An 18,691-nucleotide genomic window follows, 5' to 3' on the forward strand; every position below is an offset into this window, starting at 1 on the left:
GAGGAGCAGAACAATCAGTTCTTCCCCCAAATCCCAGAAAGCATCTCCAGTTGTGGGTGCTCTCAAGAGCTGGGAAGAATGTAGAGACACTGTGAGGAGCCTTGCGCTACAGGGCAGGACCATGGTGCGGGTGGTGAAGGGCCTGGCCAAGGGTAGAGGGACTAAGATTTGCAAGAATCTGAGGCAGGGCCACACTCCTCAAGAATCTTCATCCCAGCCCCACTACCATGAGTCAGGCGATTCTGGGCACGTGCAAGGCAACACCTACCTCAACAGCTCCTAAGAAGCGGCTCAGGCAGCAGGCGGAGGGGCGGTGACCGCAGCGGCAACAGGCGGTGGCGGCAGCAGGAGGAGCAGCAGTGGTGGCAGGAAGCAGGGCTGAGGGAGGCGGGGCCAGGGCAGCCGCAGGATGCGGGCTGCTGGCAAGTGGGGCGGCAGCGGCTGAAGGCTGGGAGGAGGCAGCAGCTGCAGGTGGAGCAGCGGTGGTTTAGGCTTCGGCAGCAGCAGCGGGCGCGGGATCATGTGGAGCGGCGGCCGCACGCGAGGCTGCGGAGGCAGCATTGGCGGCAGGAGGGGCGATAGTTCCAGGGGCGGGAGGCTAGACAAAGGTTGCAGCAGGCGAGGCCGAGGAGGTGGCGGGAGGCGGGGCCTTGGCAGCCCGGGCAGCCGCAGGATGCGGGGCGCTGGCAAGTGGGAAGGCGGCAGCTGAAGGCCGGGAGGAGGCAGCAGTGGTGGGCGCGGGAGCATGTGGAGCGGCGGTGGCGGCACCGGAGGCTGAGGAGGCAGATTGGCGGCAGGTGGGGCGGTAGTTTCAGTGGCGGGAGGCGAGGCAAAGGTAGCAGCAGGCGGGGCCGGGGTGGCGGCAGGCTGGCCGGCGGTAGCCGTGGTGGCAGAACTGGAGTCGGTGGCAGGCTGGGCGTCGGTGGCAGCAGGCAGCGAGGTACCACAGCTGCAGGCAGCGGGGCGTGGGCGTCAGGCGGCCTGGCGTCCGCAGCAGGAGGCGGGGCGTCGGCAGCAGGGCTTCCTTGGTGGTGGCGTGCAGGGCTTCATCTGTAGTGACAGGTGGATAGGCAGCAGCCAAGGCAGGCCGGTCAGAAGCAGCGTCAGTGGCGGCAAGTGGGTCGGAGGTGATTGTGGAGGCAGTCGGGTGGGAGACAGAGGCAGCTGCGGCAGGCAGGTCAGAGGCATTGGCGGCAGCAACAGTGGGAGTGGCGGTTGCGGTGGCGGCAGGCCTGTGGGTAGGTGGGGCGCTGTGGCACTGCTTGTTCTGTCCTGGCCTGTCAGGGCACAGGCGGTGATGTTCTGGTTTCTGCCACCGTGTCCCTGCAGTATGGGGTGGAGGAGACCCCCTGACATGTAGTTCTGACTGAGTGGATTGGTTCCCAAAGGACTTCTTCTCTGGTTGACAGAAGGATGAGGTGATGGCCCTGGCCCGCTAACAGCTCACAGCTGAGGATTCCGCTCTTGGGGAAGCTGCACAGCCGCAAGTCCTCTGTTCAGAGGGTGAGTTGGTGGTGTTGGGTCTTTCTGTCGTCCCTTGGCTCCCCTCCAGTGTCCCAGGTGGCCACTACCTGGAGGCACAGAGGAGGGTGATGGTCACACTGGCCTACACCTGGGTCACAGCGCACTTTCTCTCACACTCCCACAAGTGGGCATGGAGCCAAATGCACGGGGATCCCGAACTTTTGCAAAACTGACTGGAGACAGACCGAAACCTCCCATGGGGACACAGGCCCTGGGACATTGACGAGGGGAAACACACTCTCCAGATCTCAGAAGCAGAACTTGTTGGATTCCATCTCCTGCCCTTGCTTGCTTTAGGTGACCTGAGTTTGCAGGGATTCCCAGCCAAGCCCTAGGGAGCAGGGTCCAAAAGGGTTGTGAGTAAGGCACCAGGTATTTAAATACTTTACTACTCCAGAAGAGTCTTGGCTCCAACACTTTTGGAAATTGGGTACTGTCACTCCATCTACTTAAATCCTAGTGACATGGTGAGTGTAGTTACTGGTGGTATTCGCCTTGTAGATTGTAATTAGAAACATCTTTGAAAACTTTGAAAATGTTTTGCAGATACATATTTGTCAATTTGTTTTCACTTTGGGTCTGTCAGAAACGAATGGAGGACTATCTACTATTAGGTAAAGAGGAAAATAAAGGCAAAGTTGACTTTTTTTATTGTTGGTTGTTCAAAACATTACGTAGTTCTTGATATATCATATTTCACACTTTGATTCAAGTGGGTTATGAACTCCCATTTTTACCCCGTATACAGATTGCAGAATCACATCAGTTACACTTTCATTGATTTATATATTGGCATACTAGTGTCTGTTGTATTATGCTGCCTTTCCTATCCTTTACGATCTCCCCTCCCCTCCCCTCCCCTTCCCTCTTCTCTCTCTACCCCCTCTACTGTAATTCATTTCTCCCCCTTGTATTATTTTTCCTTTCCCCTCGCTTCCTCTTGTAAGTAATTTTGTATAACCCTCATTACACACAAAACAAACTTCTAAACTATTATTGTGCACACCTAGTATTTCCCCCTTTCAACTCTGTTGAAAAAGTCTATGCAAGAAAAAGTCTGTGTGATATTTTATAGTTGTCATGTTTTTTAAAAGTACCCTCTTGAATTTGCTTTTTACTGTGTTTTATTTACTTTGCTTCTCACCTCTACAAAGGCTTGGGTGTATTTATGGTAGGTTTTTAGCAAACTGATTCTAGCTCCTCCCATTTGTTACAAAACCTTGGAAATCATTTTCTTTTCTACAGTGTTACTGTGAGGCAAATTAATTTAATGTTATGACTGTATGGATTGTGAATATTGTAATTCTTATTATTTGCATTTACCATTTCTTTTCTCAAGAGAATTGCCTATCTAACCTGTCAGCTCCCACAAGTCCCCCTTATGTTTTGGACATTTTCTGTATAATTATATTCCTTGTTTATTTTGTCCACAACAGAGCAAACTTAATGAGGGAAGATTTCTTGTTTATTATTCCTCAGAGCCTGGGGTAGGCATTGGAGTAATTTTTGAATGACCAAACTTCTGGAAATTTTGCTACAAAAGTTTCATTAAATTATATTAGAGTTGGGCAAGTTTAAATCCCCAATAAAAGCAAACAAACAAAACCAAAAAATAACCTCCAAACAACAACAACAACAATGTGGGTACAATAGAGTGCTAAAGCTAGTAATGAGTATGTTGCAGAGAAAATAGCATAAAATATTTCAGCTTTAAAATAGATTGAATGGAAAATGATTTAGTGTTTTCCTGAGCTCTAAGTAAAAAGATAGTACCAATGCATTTATAAACATTAAGTATTTATCTTAGATTGTTTGTTTGTTTGTTTGTTTGTTTATGCCAAAAGATCAAGTTTTCTAATGGTAATCCAGGATGGAGTTTTAAATTTAAATTCTGAAGTTGAAGACACATAACATTTTTTTTTCTCCTAGCAGGTAGTGTTTTATAAGATGTTACCCATTCTATTTGGAGAGCACCAACAAGATTTATAAAGATGACATTTCCAATAGCTACTTTGTGAATTTCCAAATTTGGGATTTTTCTGGGCCGATGGACTTTTTTGACCCAACCTTTGACAGCGAGATTATATTCAGGGGAACAAGAACATTGATATATGTTATTGATGCACAGATAGTTAGAAATAATTATGTTTACTTGTCTTCCCTGGTGGCAAAAATATGTAGAAACAATGAAAAATTGTTCATCTTATTTTCATTTGTTTGCATCTCATTTCTTTACCACCAGATTCCATAACAGTATTTGATGCAATTGCAGAGGTGCTTTTGGAACAGGCATGTCTTTGTAATTTGAAAGAATCATTTGGTTAGGAGGTTTACTTTACATCCTGAGCCCTAGTTAATGAACACTTAGCATTGGCTTTCCAGTAAATTTTGCTACACATTACTATTAGCTATTATAGTAGTACTACAACTAATCAAAAAGATCTTGTCAGTGCCCATAAGATGGACTATGAGAAAAAACTGAGTCAATATATACTAGAGTGATTAGTTTCTTTGAGTGTCCAAATTGAATTTAGTCCAACAAGCATTTTTTGAGGGCCTACTGTGTGCCAGAACGTCAGATGAATGGTACTTGTCCCTATTCCTAAGAATCTTACTTTTCATAGCTGATATATTATTTAGGAATGCATTCTGAGTAGTAGACCATATATTGGGAACTTTCACATACATGATCTAATTTAATCTTCACAACATTGTGAAGTTAATATTGTAATTCCTGTTTTTTAGATGAGTAAACAGAAATCGCAGAGTTGAAGCAACTTGTTTAAAGTCACACATCTATTAAATGCCAGAGCTGGGCTTGCTTTAAAAAACTATTTAGAAGAATTGTTCATTTCCCCTTTCCTTTATATTATCAGTATTAAAATTTGAGGCATTAATTTGGGATTTTAATTTTTTATCTTGAGAAATGGAAGAACTAACTATTAGCATATTTGAATACTTGGATATTTCTGAATAAATAGTGTAATATATTTTCTGTGTTGGGGAAAGAGTTAGTTTGACACTTTCTTAACTCCTTGACCTTTATAAGATTCTTTTTATAAAATGATTTTTCTGACTTACAGGATAACTACAGGGAGACTTCAACAAGACTTCCCATTACTGTTTCTAAAGTATACAGAGTTGAGCCTGGGGTTGTGGCTCAGAGGTAGAGTGCTCACTTAGCATGTGTGAAGCCCTGGGTTTGATCCTCAGCACCACATAAAAATAAATAATTTTTTTTATAAAAGGTACTGTGTACAACTAAAATATATAAATAAATATATTTTTTTTAAAAAAAAAAAGCCTAAAAAGTTAAACCAGACATGAATTTTGAGGGATTTATTCCCAAAGTTGATGGTCTGTCTGATTCTCACAGAATAGAAACAAAGAGGGACATTCGTCAGAAGGCCAGTAATGACCTTGCAGATGCTGGGCTAGAAAAAAATCCATGTTAGGTAAAAATATGTATATTTGAAATGAGATCCCTCCCTCAAAAAACAACATGTGTGTTCAATATGAGAGCCCTGAAGATATATTCCCATCTCTGTCATTACAACCTCATAGCTTTCTGTTACTGATAGGTCCATTCCTAGTTCTGAAATATTCCGGTCTCTTCTTTGTTGAATTCCAAGCTATCTTGTAACCTTGGTGAAATTAAGAAGTTATTTTTCTTTCTTTTCACATTTTCCTGGTGATTGAATTCATGTGACATGTATACATTGGTGCTTTTGCTCCACCCCCAACCTCTAGTTGCCTTAGGCAAATAATCTCTTGTTATGTTTGTGTTAAAGTCTAGCTTGAATTTCCATACTATCTTTAATAGTAGCAAGGGTCTTTTGTAAATGTGGTACACTTTCAAGTCTGGACTGATTCTAATATTTCTTAGTTTTTAAACACTTTACTTTTATGAAACTCTATCCTTTGTGCTAGGTGGATTTATTCTATAAGTTTGCACCCTTTTTCTTTGAAATAGTTGAAAGTATGCTTATTTATAATTATTTAATTAAGAAACTACTGTTAAAGATCACCTGCTAATTAAGATTAATGATTTTGAATTTGCTTTCTATAAGCATAGAGGAAATAACTTTGCCCATCTTATTTTTTGTGATATTGATACAAATGAGCATTTAAACATACCAAGAAAATGTTCTTTAATGATAGTAACAGATTACTGGGGAAGCAGAGGAGCAACCCAATGTAGTAATTATCTTATCCTAAGTCTGTTATGGTGTCTTCCCTATAAGCTCAATAATGTTCTCTGGGCCTCAGGGTCCAAGAGCTTTTAGTAACTCCCCTAGAAAACCATGCAAAAAAGTCTCATTGACTTCTAGTTTGCCTGGATTAAATTTTTAAATCATTTATAGGAAATTAGTGCTTAAAACATAAAATTCAGTGCTGAGGTTGTGGAGCAGTGGTAAAACTCTTGCCTCACACATATGAGGCACTGGGTTCCATCCTGAGAACCACATATAAATAAATAAAATAAAGGTATTTTTTCCATTTACCACTAAAACATTCTAAAAAATAAATTCAAACTATCTTCCTCTAAAAAGTATCCTCCTTTCTTCTCCCACTGTAATGTGTTTTGTTGTTGTTGTTTGTTTTGGGGAGATTTTTCGGTATGGGGAAGTTAACAACTGAGCTTCATCTGCAGGCCATTTTTGCATATTTAATTTGGAGAGAGGAGCTACCTGAGCTTCTTAAGACCTCAATAAGTTGCTGAGCTGGCATTGAACTCTTGCTCTTCCTGCGTTAGCCTCCTGAGCCATTGGGATTACAGATGTATGCCACCACACCCAGCCACCAAATGTAATCTTAGCTTTATATTTTTGTATTCTTATTTTGAAGATTAAGTTTAAGAAAAAAGGATCACTTCTCCCATCCCAGTAAATTTAATATGTATCTATTATATTTTCCAAACATTAATTTGAAATTATTCAGTGTTTAGTGGTTTCTTTGGCTTTTGGTTTATGCTAGATGTTGACATCAAACTGTAAATCTTTTGTGTTATACTGATTGCCCACATAAGAACTTTCTGGTAGCATGATCACTCAAATCAGAGATGGATTATAATTATGTATAGCTTGAGTTTGGATAATTTTTTGTTAAATTTTTTGGTGATCTCTTAGAAAATGATTCACTTAATCAAAGAGGAATAAGAAAAACATTTAACATATGCAATTATGTTAGTAAAATAGAGATATAATTCAACTTTTATTCTTTGATAATAGAAGTGTTTCTGGAACAAGTACTATTTTTGTTTTGGTATTGTGTTGTACAGACTTATATGTTATTTAATAATTTTTGGTCTTTGACTTTTTTGCTAACTTTGATTCTTAAAAGATACTGAACACTTCCACAATTTTGTTTTTTCAAGAATTCAGGTATTGGAAAATCTTTTCACCAATGTATACATTGCTGCAGACAGTCCCCCCACGTATATGCGGTATTATGAACTTTGCTGTGTCATGATTGATGTTGTAATGGATGTGTCTTCTATATATGGGTGAGTTATATACATAATTCTGCAAGACTTCAGACACGTGGAATAATAGCTCTATTTGTTGATCAAATTTCTGAGGCCTCTGGCATGTACTATATAAAATTTGCTTTAACTTGGAGCAAGACTTCTTTTAAAGCAGACTGATGGATCTTACTCTTTGAAATAGCTTGTCAAAGAGCAGTTGTAAAATGTGATGAGTGCTGACTTACTTATCTCTGAATGTTTCTTCTACCATTATTTAAGGGATTTGCACTGTGTCTTCTCACTACTGGGACTTAACTAGATCAAAAACTGTTAATTTATTTAAATGTCAGAATGACAAAGTGCTTTATTAAATGTTTGAATATTAATCTTTTAGGAGCACATAAGTAAGGTAGTCAGAATTCTAGATGTCAGAGGACTTATGCATATAAAAATTTAACCTATACATCTGAGTTTCCAAAATAAATCTCTGAAATATGAAATATGAGCATTTCCCATATGTTTACTCACAAAATGAAAGACAGAAAACAGCAATTTTCTGTAATAGGTACAAAACCAAAGAAAATTGGGGTGAATAAGTGGTGTTTCAAAAGCCAATGGTATTCTGTGAATCTTCTGATAGCCCTGATTCCTTTGTTATATTAACATGAATTCCCAAGATGATTTTAACTGCTCTTTGGCTTCTAATCATTGTGTCCTCTGTTCATGTTCTCAGATTTACCTATGATCACATCCATCATTTTGGTCTGATTCATCGGTGTTTTTCTCCAGCTAACTCTGGACAGGAGAACATATTTATCCTTTTTTTCAGTGCTGGGCTTAGAGCTCCAAACGTTGTGTGGAATACATACACCACGTCCAGTCCTGTCTTATCCATTTGAAAAATATTTTTCAGATATTGATGGAGTTTTATCTTTATTTTATACATTTATACATGGTGCTGAGAATTGAACCAACTGCCTCACACTTTCTAGACAAGTGCTCTACTTCTGAGTCACAACCCCAGGTGTCTTATCCATTTCTGACCCACCTATTCTTATTTCCATTTCTTCTTATTCACTTTTGTGATTACTTGTTCACCTTGTTTTTTTTTTTCTATAATGAAAATGAGACATATTACCCATTATATTACTCACTCCTGTAGAGAATCAGATGTGACTGCATTACTATTACTATCCTTGATGGAGTCTGCCTGCAAATGGGATATTTTGTCAAGGTATAGGGAGGTAACAGCAGACATGCTTGAAAAACGAGGTGTCTGCTGTCCTTGGGAGGGCCTACTCGAAATGAGAGGCTCCTTCAAGGTTTAGATAACAGCGGATATGCTTGAAAACGAGGTGTCTGCTGTTCTTGGGAGGACTTGCCTGCAAACGGGATATTCTGCCAAGTGGGCTAAGAGGGCACTGAGAAAAAATTTATTAACTGTTATAAACAAGAACAGAGCTCAGCATGCTCCAGGCTGAGAGTAGATTAGTCATGAGAAGCGGGCCACTTCTGATTAGAAAATAAAACTTCTGTATGCTATGTTTAATTAGCTGAAAGACCTGCTTTATTGCTGTTGGAAGGCTGTCTTCTGTGTTCATAATACTATAAAAAAATTGCTTGTATAGAATAAAGGACTTTTTTCTGCTGCTGCTTTGCTTACTCTACTTTTTCTTTCTTTCTCATGCTGCCCTGCATGTGAATTACTGCAGCAACTCCTATTTTTTTTTTTTTTTTTTTGGTACTAGGGATTGAATTCAGGGGCACTCAAACACTGAGCCACGTCCCCAGCCCCATGTTGTATTTTATGTAGAGACAGGGTTTCACTGAATTGACTAGTGCCTCACCTTTGCTGAGGCTGGCTTTAAACTCATGATCCTGCTGTTTTAGCCTCCCAAGATGCTGGGATTATAGGCATGTGCCACCAAACCTGGCTTTCTCATTTCTACTTTTAAAAATGGATGAGTAGAATATTTGCTTTTTCTTTAAGACAAATAAAATTTCATAAGACAAATATTTTACAATTTGAAAATCAAATTTAATTTTAAAATTTATTTAGTAAGGCACATAATGAGATATAGAAATCATAATGAACTTCTAAAGAAAATAGGATACCACTTCACTATTCTCAACATATTCTGTACATGCAGTTTGACGAGCTTAATTGTAGTTAATTTGTTTATTAATTGATCCTGGATTTACATTTTTTGAAGGGGAACTGCATATAATTCTGACAATGTTAGCTTAATAAATGAAGTAGATGTTAGCTCCTGTAGGTCTTCCTTTGCAAGTATGAATATACCATAGAATATTTAGTAGAGCATATTTCTTTTAATTTTTATATTTAATCACTTTTTACTACTAGTAGTTTTCATATTTTAGATACTTCTTAATAGACTATGTCACTGCAGATTTATGTGAGGAAAGATTTAAAGCCTGCCATATAACATGTATCCTGTGTGAACATGTGGAAGGTATATGAATGCATGCGTGTAACAGTGCTGGTCACAGAAAGGGAAAGAATGTGTTATTGAAACTTGGTATGCATTTTATCTCATGATGTCATCCAGAAGCTATTCACTTCATGATTTGAGTACTAACAAGTTGCCTTTTCCTTCCCCTCTCGTTTGCAACCTGTAGGGTATGCTGAATCTAAATCTTGTTCCTCATGGCTATGACCTTTGAACTTCTGCTTGGGTAAGAACTAAGCTTCAGATAATCATATTTTCCTGAAATAAATGTGAATTAGAGCCACAAGAAGACCATTTCATATAACTAATTAAAATTAAACATGCTGGGAGCAATAGCACATGCCTGTAATCCCAGCAGCAGAGGAGGCTGAGACAAGAGAATGGCAAATTCAATCCCAGTTTCAGCAACAGTGAGACACTAAGCAACTCAGTAAAACCCTGTCTTTAAATAAAATACAAAATAGGACTGGGTATGTGGTTCAGTGGTTGAGTGCTCTTGATTTCAATGCCTGGTAATAAATAAATAAATAAATAAATAAATAAATAAATACATACATACATACATACATACATACATACATACATACATACATAGATATAGTAGCAATTCCAAATGTTAGAAAGGATATGTATCAACTATAATTTTTTTGTAATTACTAATGAGAGAACAAAATAAATTTTGTAAAACTGATAATTTCTTATAAAGTTAAACATATACCTAAACAATAAATCAACAATAACAGTTTTGGGAACTTACCCAAGAGAAATGAAAACATATGTCCATGAAAGACCATTCTGGAATGTTCATAGTAGTTATATTAATAATAGCATAACTCTGGAGAAAACCCAAATGTTTCTGGTAGAAGCATGAATAAACAAATTGTGGAATGGTCACATAGTCGAATACTACCTGGCAATTCAAAAGATGGGCTCAAGAGACATGCAATGATATGACTGAGCTGCAAAACCATGTTGAGTGAAAGCAACTGGCATTGTTTATATCATGTAGCTCTGTAAAAATAAGAAAAGTATAATACACACAGAGAATGTGAGCCTGCTGAAGTAAGAAATACTGAAGAACTAATGAGTTTGGCATGATGGCAACAGGGAGATGGGCTGATGTATGCTGTTGAAGGCCAGGCTAAGGGAATGGGAATTGATCGGACACTTTTGGTCTTAACTGGTTATTTAACATGGGGAGGTGGAAAGGAGAGAGTTGCCTCAGAAGCACAGCTTCGAGGTTCTCCCTAGACCTGAAGCAAGTCATGGCAATGAGGAGATTCAATCACATTCATGCCTGCTATAAAGTAAAATTTAAGAAAATAAAGAAAATGATCATATTCATTTTGTATAGTATTTCCTTCTCCAAGAGTCTATTTCAACACGGTGCTCTATCCATCAGATTAGCATAAGAGAAAACAATAGTTTCTGCAGAGAAAACTAGTTCACAAAATTTAATGGATACCAGATATTCTTTTAGAAAAAAATTCAGTGGAGACTATAACACTATAAAATTATATGCAAAACTGCACCAAGAGATATTTTATTCTCATATGGAGAGCAGAAAGGCTGGGAAAAAAGGAAATAGGAGCAAACACTGTAAGAAAATACAATCTTGAATTTCTCTCTATTGATGGCAGGTGAATGGAGCAGCAAGGATGCTTCTCCCTGAGGACCAAACTTGCAGCAGATATATACTTGCTACTCAGTCTGTGGCCCGCTGCCTATGGGCTGATGAGAGGGGATAGTCAAGTCACATTTACAAGGCCCTAGCAGCTGGGATTAGAAACTCCTCTCTGTGATCTAGTCAGCATCTAATTCAAGTCCATTTACTGACACAAAAATATCCTTTAGAGGTTTCTATTGATTTTTTTTCCTGCAAATATATGTCAATGTTTAAGTTGATAATTTTCCACTTATCCTAATCACCATTAGTTTTCAGATAAAAAATATTTTAAGAAGAATTTGCTGTTAACACTATAGAGGATAATGTCTGAACAACAAAGATTTTACAGAAATCAATTTAGAGCCCTTGAAGTAAGTTGCCCTTGACAATCTATCTCCTGCAGACAGTACAAAGCAGTATGCACTGAAATGTGCCTCTTGTTCCAGATGTCATCCTGGAACATATCCTGATTAGACTGTCATCCTCAATACAATTTTAAAAAGCCCTTTCAACCTCTTTCTGCCTTCTCTTAGCCATACTAAAGTTACCCTTAAGTTCTCTAGGAGTGCAGTACCAGTTTCAAGAGTGGAATTTCCGCATTTCAGGGTTTGCTGAGTCCAAGTTTGTTTAGCTGAACTTCTGCATCATGTGGTGGTGATGGTAGTTTCACTTAAGTTAACACTGCAGTCTACTATGCAGAGCAAAACATGACTCATCCAGCCTGAGAGGGGAATAGAGCTGTGCATCTGGTTGCAGGTCTTTCAGATGCAATAAAATCAGTCCAGTATGTGGTACCTGTGAGACTACCCTTGGATGGGTGGAGCCCACTCGTCTAAAATCAGATCCCTGCCAGGGGATTACACCACACATAATTATGCCTCCAAATGGGAAATTACAATCACACAAGGGGACAATCAGGGTTCTTAATTGCACATTACTTCAAGTTTCCCCCATTTCCTCCATTAAGTTTGCTTGTCTCCATAGATTCAACCCTAAAAGGACACTGAAAGAGATTTGGCCAGTTTTAAAAGAAATTAAATTGTATACAAAGAAACGTAACAACTAGAACAAAACTACAAATCTACTCTCTCTTCTGTACTGCATAAGGGTTCCATAGAGGCCATCTGAGTAGCAAGCAATGACACTAACTCAAAGGCAGGAAGGAGGCAACAGATATTATCTAGTGGGACACTTCAGACCAAAAGTGGAACAATTTGGATAGAAGCTCCTCAATATGGATGCCCTTTGAAACATCTGGGGAGCTTTTTAAATACCAGCAGAAATATAGCTAAGAGCCACCTATAACCAAGGGGAAAAGTGGGGATGGAACTAATTTGCAATTTGTTGAATTTTTCAATTGATGTGATAGAAATATCAGACAGTAGTAAATTTTAAGCTACCAGGATGCCAACTGAACACAGATTTGGGAGAATTAGAGCCAGGACCAGAAGGTTGCAGCAGATCACTGAGGAGTCAGGACCTCACCATGAGACTCTGCTTTCCATGGAAGGGTGAGGCCTGAGCGAGGGGACAGGCAAGTCTTCCCACAGGTGATGATAACAGGCAGCCAGTTTGAAAATAGCTACCCTCCTCCAATTTATTCCTTCCAGATTTCTGCTTGCACCTGTCATCACACCTGTAGCAACTGCAGGTCAGGGCCTTTCCCTTCAAACACTGCTACCTTAGGATAATGTGCTTGGTGGAAGTCTCTTCTTTTCCTCCTGCTGCCTTACACTAAGTTGCTCAGAGAGGACCTGGTATGGATGGTCTCCAAAAGAAGATCATTTATCCAAAAACAAATTTTAAGATAGCATTTGAGACTTCGCTAGGTCATGAGGAAATGGTTTAAACCACCCTTCTTCACTTCAAGAAGCTTCTAATCTGGAGGGAGAAAAAGAGGGATCATCAGTGTCAGGAGAGTCGGGGAGAGAAGTTCAAAGGAACTTTGTTGAAGATGCTGTTTAGCTGCTAACCCCTTGTTGCCTCTGTTGTAACAAACAGAAAGCTAAATGCCATGTGAAGGGCAGTACTGGGCATCATGGTGGCAGCTGTGATGGTGGTCTGAACTACCAGGGCTATCTGCTGTGCCATCTTCAGAACCATGTCTAGAGTGGCTGCAGGCACAACTTTTGTCAAGGGCCCACAGCAGATAGTTGATGACATGGAGCTGCTCTCGGAGAGTCAGGAGAGGACCTGCATGGGGGGATGGGGTGTGGATGAGGGCGAGGTGTTGAGCACAGCACTACCAGAGAGCTCTTTAACACTGTAATACGACTCCTGGGGCCAGACCATTTACCCCTTTTATTCCAAAGAAAACACTCGTGCACAGAGGATGAGAGGAACTTCCTGTTGGCACCTCCTCTGTCAGCTTTGTGCACACAACTCAGCATTCAGTTGGGTGTCAGATGTAAGGCTTTGGGCAAGAGCTGCAGGAGCAGAGGGTGATGGCTTGCTAGTCAAGGGCTGTAGCCAGCCTCATTTTGCACAGGTAATACATGGGTCATAGGTCAGGCAGAGCTCTCAGTGAAGTGACTCAGGAGCATGACAGACTTCTCCTTATCTGAATCCTCCAATTGCACATGTACAAATATGTTGTTCTCCTTGGAGCTGTCTGAGCTCTCTTCCTCTGTTAGCACACCCATGGGACTGGAGGAAGAGCTGGAGTACTAAGAAGATCTGCCCTCCTGGGGCATCCTGTTTACAAGCTGCTCCACCTCCATCTACCTCCACCAACCACAGATCTGCAGCATGGCCACCACACCCACCCTCCACAGGCCCAACGTGTCTGGTGGGGTAAACTAGGGCCAGTCCATTGCTGGTGACCAAGGTCAAGGCCAATAAGTTGAGGCCCAAGGAGTCTGACTTCCCTTTTTCTAGCTCCAGTTGAGTCTTAAGATTTTTTTTTTGCCCTCATAATGAGGAAATCATACTTAGTAAGGCTCAAAAAGTTCACTAAGGTGAGCTTCTAAAAGACAGCGTAATACTTGTGTGAGTGCAGATTCTTGAGCTAATCCGAAATTCTGTTTTGCTCCTGGGACTGAGGGGCCTGAAGACGAGAGGACATAAAAGAATTGCAGGTGGGGTGTCCTCCTGGGCCTGGTAGACCAGTACTGAGCAAGCGCCTCTGGTGTGGGAAGAGTAAGGCAAGGTAAAGGGTGTACTGGATGAAGGTTGCAAGTGGTGCTGCACTCAGCTCTGGGAGGATGGGATGCTGGCCACTTCAAGAAAAGCCTCTCAAGACTGAAAAGGTTTCTGATCTCCAATTCCCCCTCCCCCCAGCTGTGGTAACCAAAAACTTTCTCACCAGCTCTCCGTGGGCAATATCAGCCCAGTGAAACTGAGAAGGTGCCAGATCTCCAACTCCCCCTCCCCCATTGTGATAACCCCAAACTGTTCTTGCCAGCTTTCAGTGAGCATGGCTATCAGAGGGAATGAGTCAGAACAGGTTGCCATTTTTCAATTCCCTCTCTCCACAGCTGTGATGACTTGGTGACTACCCAACACAAAGAGCGCTCAGTTGACTAGACCTAGGGGACTCTTCCTATAGGGCACTTCGATTCCCACAGGCATGGAATGCAGAGTGATCCCTCTCTCACCTTGGCCTTTTCTTTCATGAGCATGGGTTGGCCCAGGTGCCGCATGTCCAGAGTGAACCCAAGAATGTGGAGAAGAGTCCTAGTAATTGAAGCCTGGTGAGCAGAAGTGAGGGGGATAGAGACCAGGAAAAACCCTGTTGAGAGCCACAGCTGAAGGGGCCCCAGCATATTTCCAGCTGCCAGCTGATTAGCTCCTCTGTGGTGATGCTCATTGGGCTGTTTCCCTGCCCTTTCAGACCACGGAGCTGCACATTGGGGGACTGTTTTTGGCTCTGCCCATGCGACCCAGCCAATCAGCCTCAAAAGCCAGAGGAGTGGGGGGTTCTGAGGCTTGTGGGAAGCCAGAGGTGGCAGTTGGGCTCTGAGGGAATTCCTGAAGAGCTCGTGTGGTGCGGCATGTGTGTGTGTTCTAAAAATAAAGTTTGTTTCTGCTTGACAAGTGGCTTGTGAATTGTGCCCAGCAGGATTGCGGCATTTGCGGCCCATATGGGGAACAACTGAGGGTAAGTGATAAGGTAAACTGCTCGCCCCTGAGGGCAGGGCGAGAGGATGGGTAGGCATTTTAAGATTCTTCTTTCATTTTGTTTCGATTTTGTTTTAAGTTGTCTGTCCCTGGAGATGTGTGAGATGAAAGAAAAATCACTCACATCTGAGGAAAAACTATTTGCATCTGAGGAATTGATAGAGAGAAAGGACGGATGGACATTTCAGAAGGATAGAAAGGATATTAAAATGATTTTCTGTTGTTCCATTTTTGTTTCATTCTGTTTTGGTTTTGTTTGGCGTCATCTTGTTGGGTTGTATTATAGTAGAAATATGGGATCAGAAATTAGTATAAAACAAACCAAAAGAGTGTTAAGTAAATTATTAAAGGAAGGAGGCACCTCAGTAAAATTAAGAGCAGTCAGGGCATACGTTCATACAATACAAAAATGTAGCCCATGGCTTTTTAAGGAGGAGTTGTTAAATATAGCACAATTGAAACATCATGTTGAAGATTTAAGGGAAAAGGAAAAGAAAAACCCAGGAACTCTTCCAGTTGGCACATTGCCATTGTGGGCATTGGTATCTTGGTTGCTTAGTCCAAAGCCTTCAGTTCAGACAATGGTAGAGGAAGGAGAAGTCATATTGATTCAAGTAAAACAGAGGGGGTCTCAAGTTAGTCCAACAGAGGAAAAGATTCAAGTAAAAGAGAAGATCTCTCAAGTTAGTCAGAGGGAAAGATTCAAGTAAAAGAGAAGGTCTCTCGAGCTAGTCAGATAGAGGAATAAAGTTTAGAGCAGAAAAAGCCATCTGGGGAAAAGTTACAACAGGTGCTGCTACTAACACCTTTCTTTCATCAGAGGGCATAAGTGCCCAACAGCACCACCTCCATATGCTGGGAGGCCCCCAACCCCCGTAGTTAATAGATGGGATCCTGAGACAGGACCTCAAATATTAGCATGCCCTGTATTTGAGCAGGCAAAAGGGTAGTGAATTCTCCATGCTTTAGATTTCAAAACAGTGAAGCAGCTAAAAGAGTCTGTAACAACTTATGGTCCTCAAGCACCCTTCACTGTAAGCATGGTCGAATCCATTACCAACTTGAACATGACGCCGGCAGATTGGACTAGTATGTGTAAAGCTGTGCTAAATGGAAGACAATACCTGTTATGGAAGGTTGCCAATGAGGAATTTTGCAAGGAGACAGCTAGGCGAAATGCAGCAGCTGGTTATCCTCAGAGAAATTTAGATATGTTATTAGAAAAGGGACCTTATGACCTTATACACATATATGCAAACAATCTATTGATTCTATTTTTTCTAATGAACCTTGACTAATACAGAGAGAATAGAGGGAAGTAAGAAAACTAATTTGCCAAGTGCATGAATCACTCTTTCTACTAGTTATTTTAATTCCCCAAGAATTCCTAGAAACTAAGTTTAATTATTATTGTAATTTAAGAGGAGAAAAACTGAGTCCCAGAGAAGATAAGAGGTACTTTCCTGTGTAATAGGAAGCCATGCAAACAACCTATCATGACAGTCTTCATGCCTTCTGCCATTCTTAGATAACCTGTCTCTGAGAGGCACTGGCTAGGGAAACTTGTATTAACCAGAGACAGCACTATGCTCCAAAAATAAGAGACACTCTTTGGATTAGAGAAGGGCAAAAATAAACCTCAGAGTTATTGTTGGTAAGCTGTGATTGTTGCTGTGGTTTTATTAAGCAATTTTTTTCTGACATTGTGCTGGTTCTTAGAGATTATGAGATAGTCCCCCATTTTAAAAACAAAACACACACAAAAAAATTTCTTTATTCCATTAGTGAACTGAGAATGGTTTTTATTTTCTTTCAAGTTTTTTGCCCAAATTTCTTGATGCAGTTCCCACATTTGTAAGTTTCACTGAGTCTAGACTAGGACAAACCTTTGTCCTCCAAATGGAACATGTTTTTCTATTTCAAAGTCTGTGGCCCACGTGTACCTTGGGTAAGCACAATGAATGAAAGAGTTGCCAAAATTATAGTATCCTAGGGGAAAAGCAATGTAGACTAATTGTACTCTCTAAATAGTAAAATAAGGAATAGGCTTCTTTGCTCAAAGTCAAAATTATTTCTATATATCTCTAGTATTTAAAAGTTCCCAAGAAAGCATCCCAAATTTATTCTTAGTACTATCGAATATGGTGGCCTTAAGGCACCACACTAGAGACAGAAATGAGTTTGAGTGGATGACATCTTATTAAATAGAGAGAAAGAGTATTCTGATGTTAATATAAATGTACACTTTGATTGATTTTTTGGAGACCTCTCAAAATATTTTAGATGAAAACATGAGTTAGTTAAAATATGATAATAAAATCAATTCTTTTGTACATATTTATGTCACTATATTTTTATTTTGGAACTAGTTTTAAGACTGAACTTAAATTTTATAGCAATGAGTTATCAATTTCTTGTTTCTGCTAATTTTTTTTCTCTTTTGTATTGATCACCAGCAAAACATAAGCTTGCAAGAGGAAATGTCAATATTTCAGACTAAGCACAATGGAGGCTACCCCTAACTTTTCTGACCTTAAATTCAGAAGAAATGTGTTTGATAGGAAATATAGAAATCAAAAGCAGAAAAAAGAAAAAGAAAATTAGCTCAACTGGGCTTAAAATCTGAAAGTAGTATTTAAAGCTAAGAAATAAATTTGAATGAAATACATCTTAGAAAAAAAGCAAAACCAAAATTCCAGTGAAGAAACCAAACCATATATGTAAGATGGAAAGAGTAACACAATTCATTTGAAAAGCTAAAGTTCTAGTAGAAATGAGATTAGAAAGAAAAAGAAGATGTAAAATTGATGAAAATGAAAACAGAAGATCTGTGAGATCTGAATGCTGTGAGAGTTTCATTTGGCAGGGCAGAGGCTCCTCCATTGCCTTCAGGTTGAATGAGTCCCCAGGCCTTTCTAACGAAAGAGTAGTACATGACCAAGTCGCATATTGTGATTTCCTCATTTCTCTCTAAGGATGACACTTTCAAAAAGTTCCTCCTTAGCTCTGTTATTTGGAAGTTTTTCCCAGTCACCAAAACTCAAAATAATTATTAATTGGAGAAACTGTTTTTCTATGAAAACAAATGCTGCTCTTTGATGATTTTCTCTATTCATGTTAGTTTTAATGTTTTTACAACTTATTGCTATCTTTCCCCTTATTAAACATGACTATTTGTTTTAATTAATTTTAGCATTTACATGAAAGAATACTTTGTATAGATTTATTTATTCATTGTTTTGACCTTAATAACACTCTCTGGGAATAAACTTGTTTCCATTATTTTGTTATTGTTGTTGTTTTTCCAAATGAAATTATGCTCTTTTTATGCATGGTATTATATTTGAAGAGAATGCTAATGCAATAATGAAGCCATAATCAAGCTAATTCACAGCCAAAAATGTTGTTTAAGCACCCACCAATATTGTGACTTTCTTTTAAGCC

The 18,691-nt window shown here is 40.0% G+C and overlaps 1 pseudogene; it reads right to left on the reverse strand.

Annotated features, from left to right (window-relative positions):
- Positions 1–811: 811 nt before the first annotated feature.
- LOC143389530 (zinc finger CCHC domain-containing protein 14 pseudogene) lies at positions 812–14,769 on the reverse strand (annotated as a pseudogene).
- Positions 14,770–18,691: the final 3,922 nt, after the last annotated feature.

This window comes from Callospermophilus lateralis, unplaced genomic scaffold (assembly GCF_048772815.1).
Source record: "Callospermophilus lateralis isolate mCalLat2 unplaced genomic scaffold, mCalLat2.hap1 Scaffold_63, whole genome shotgun sequence".
NCBI lineage: Eukaryota > Metazoa > Chordata > Mammalia > Rodentia > Sciuridae > Callospermophilus > Callospermophilus lateralis.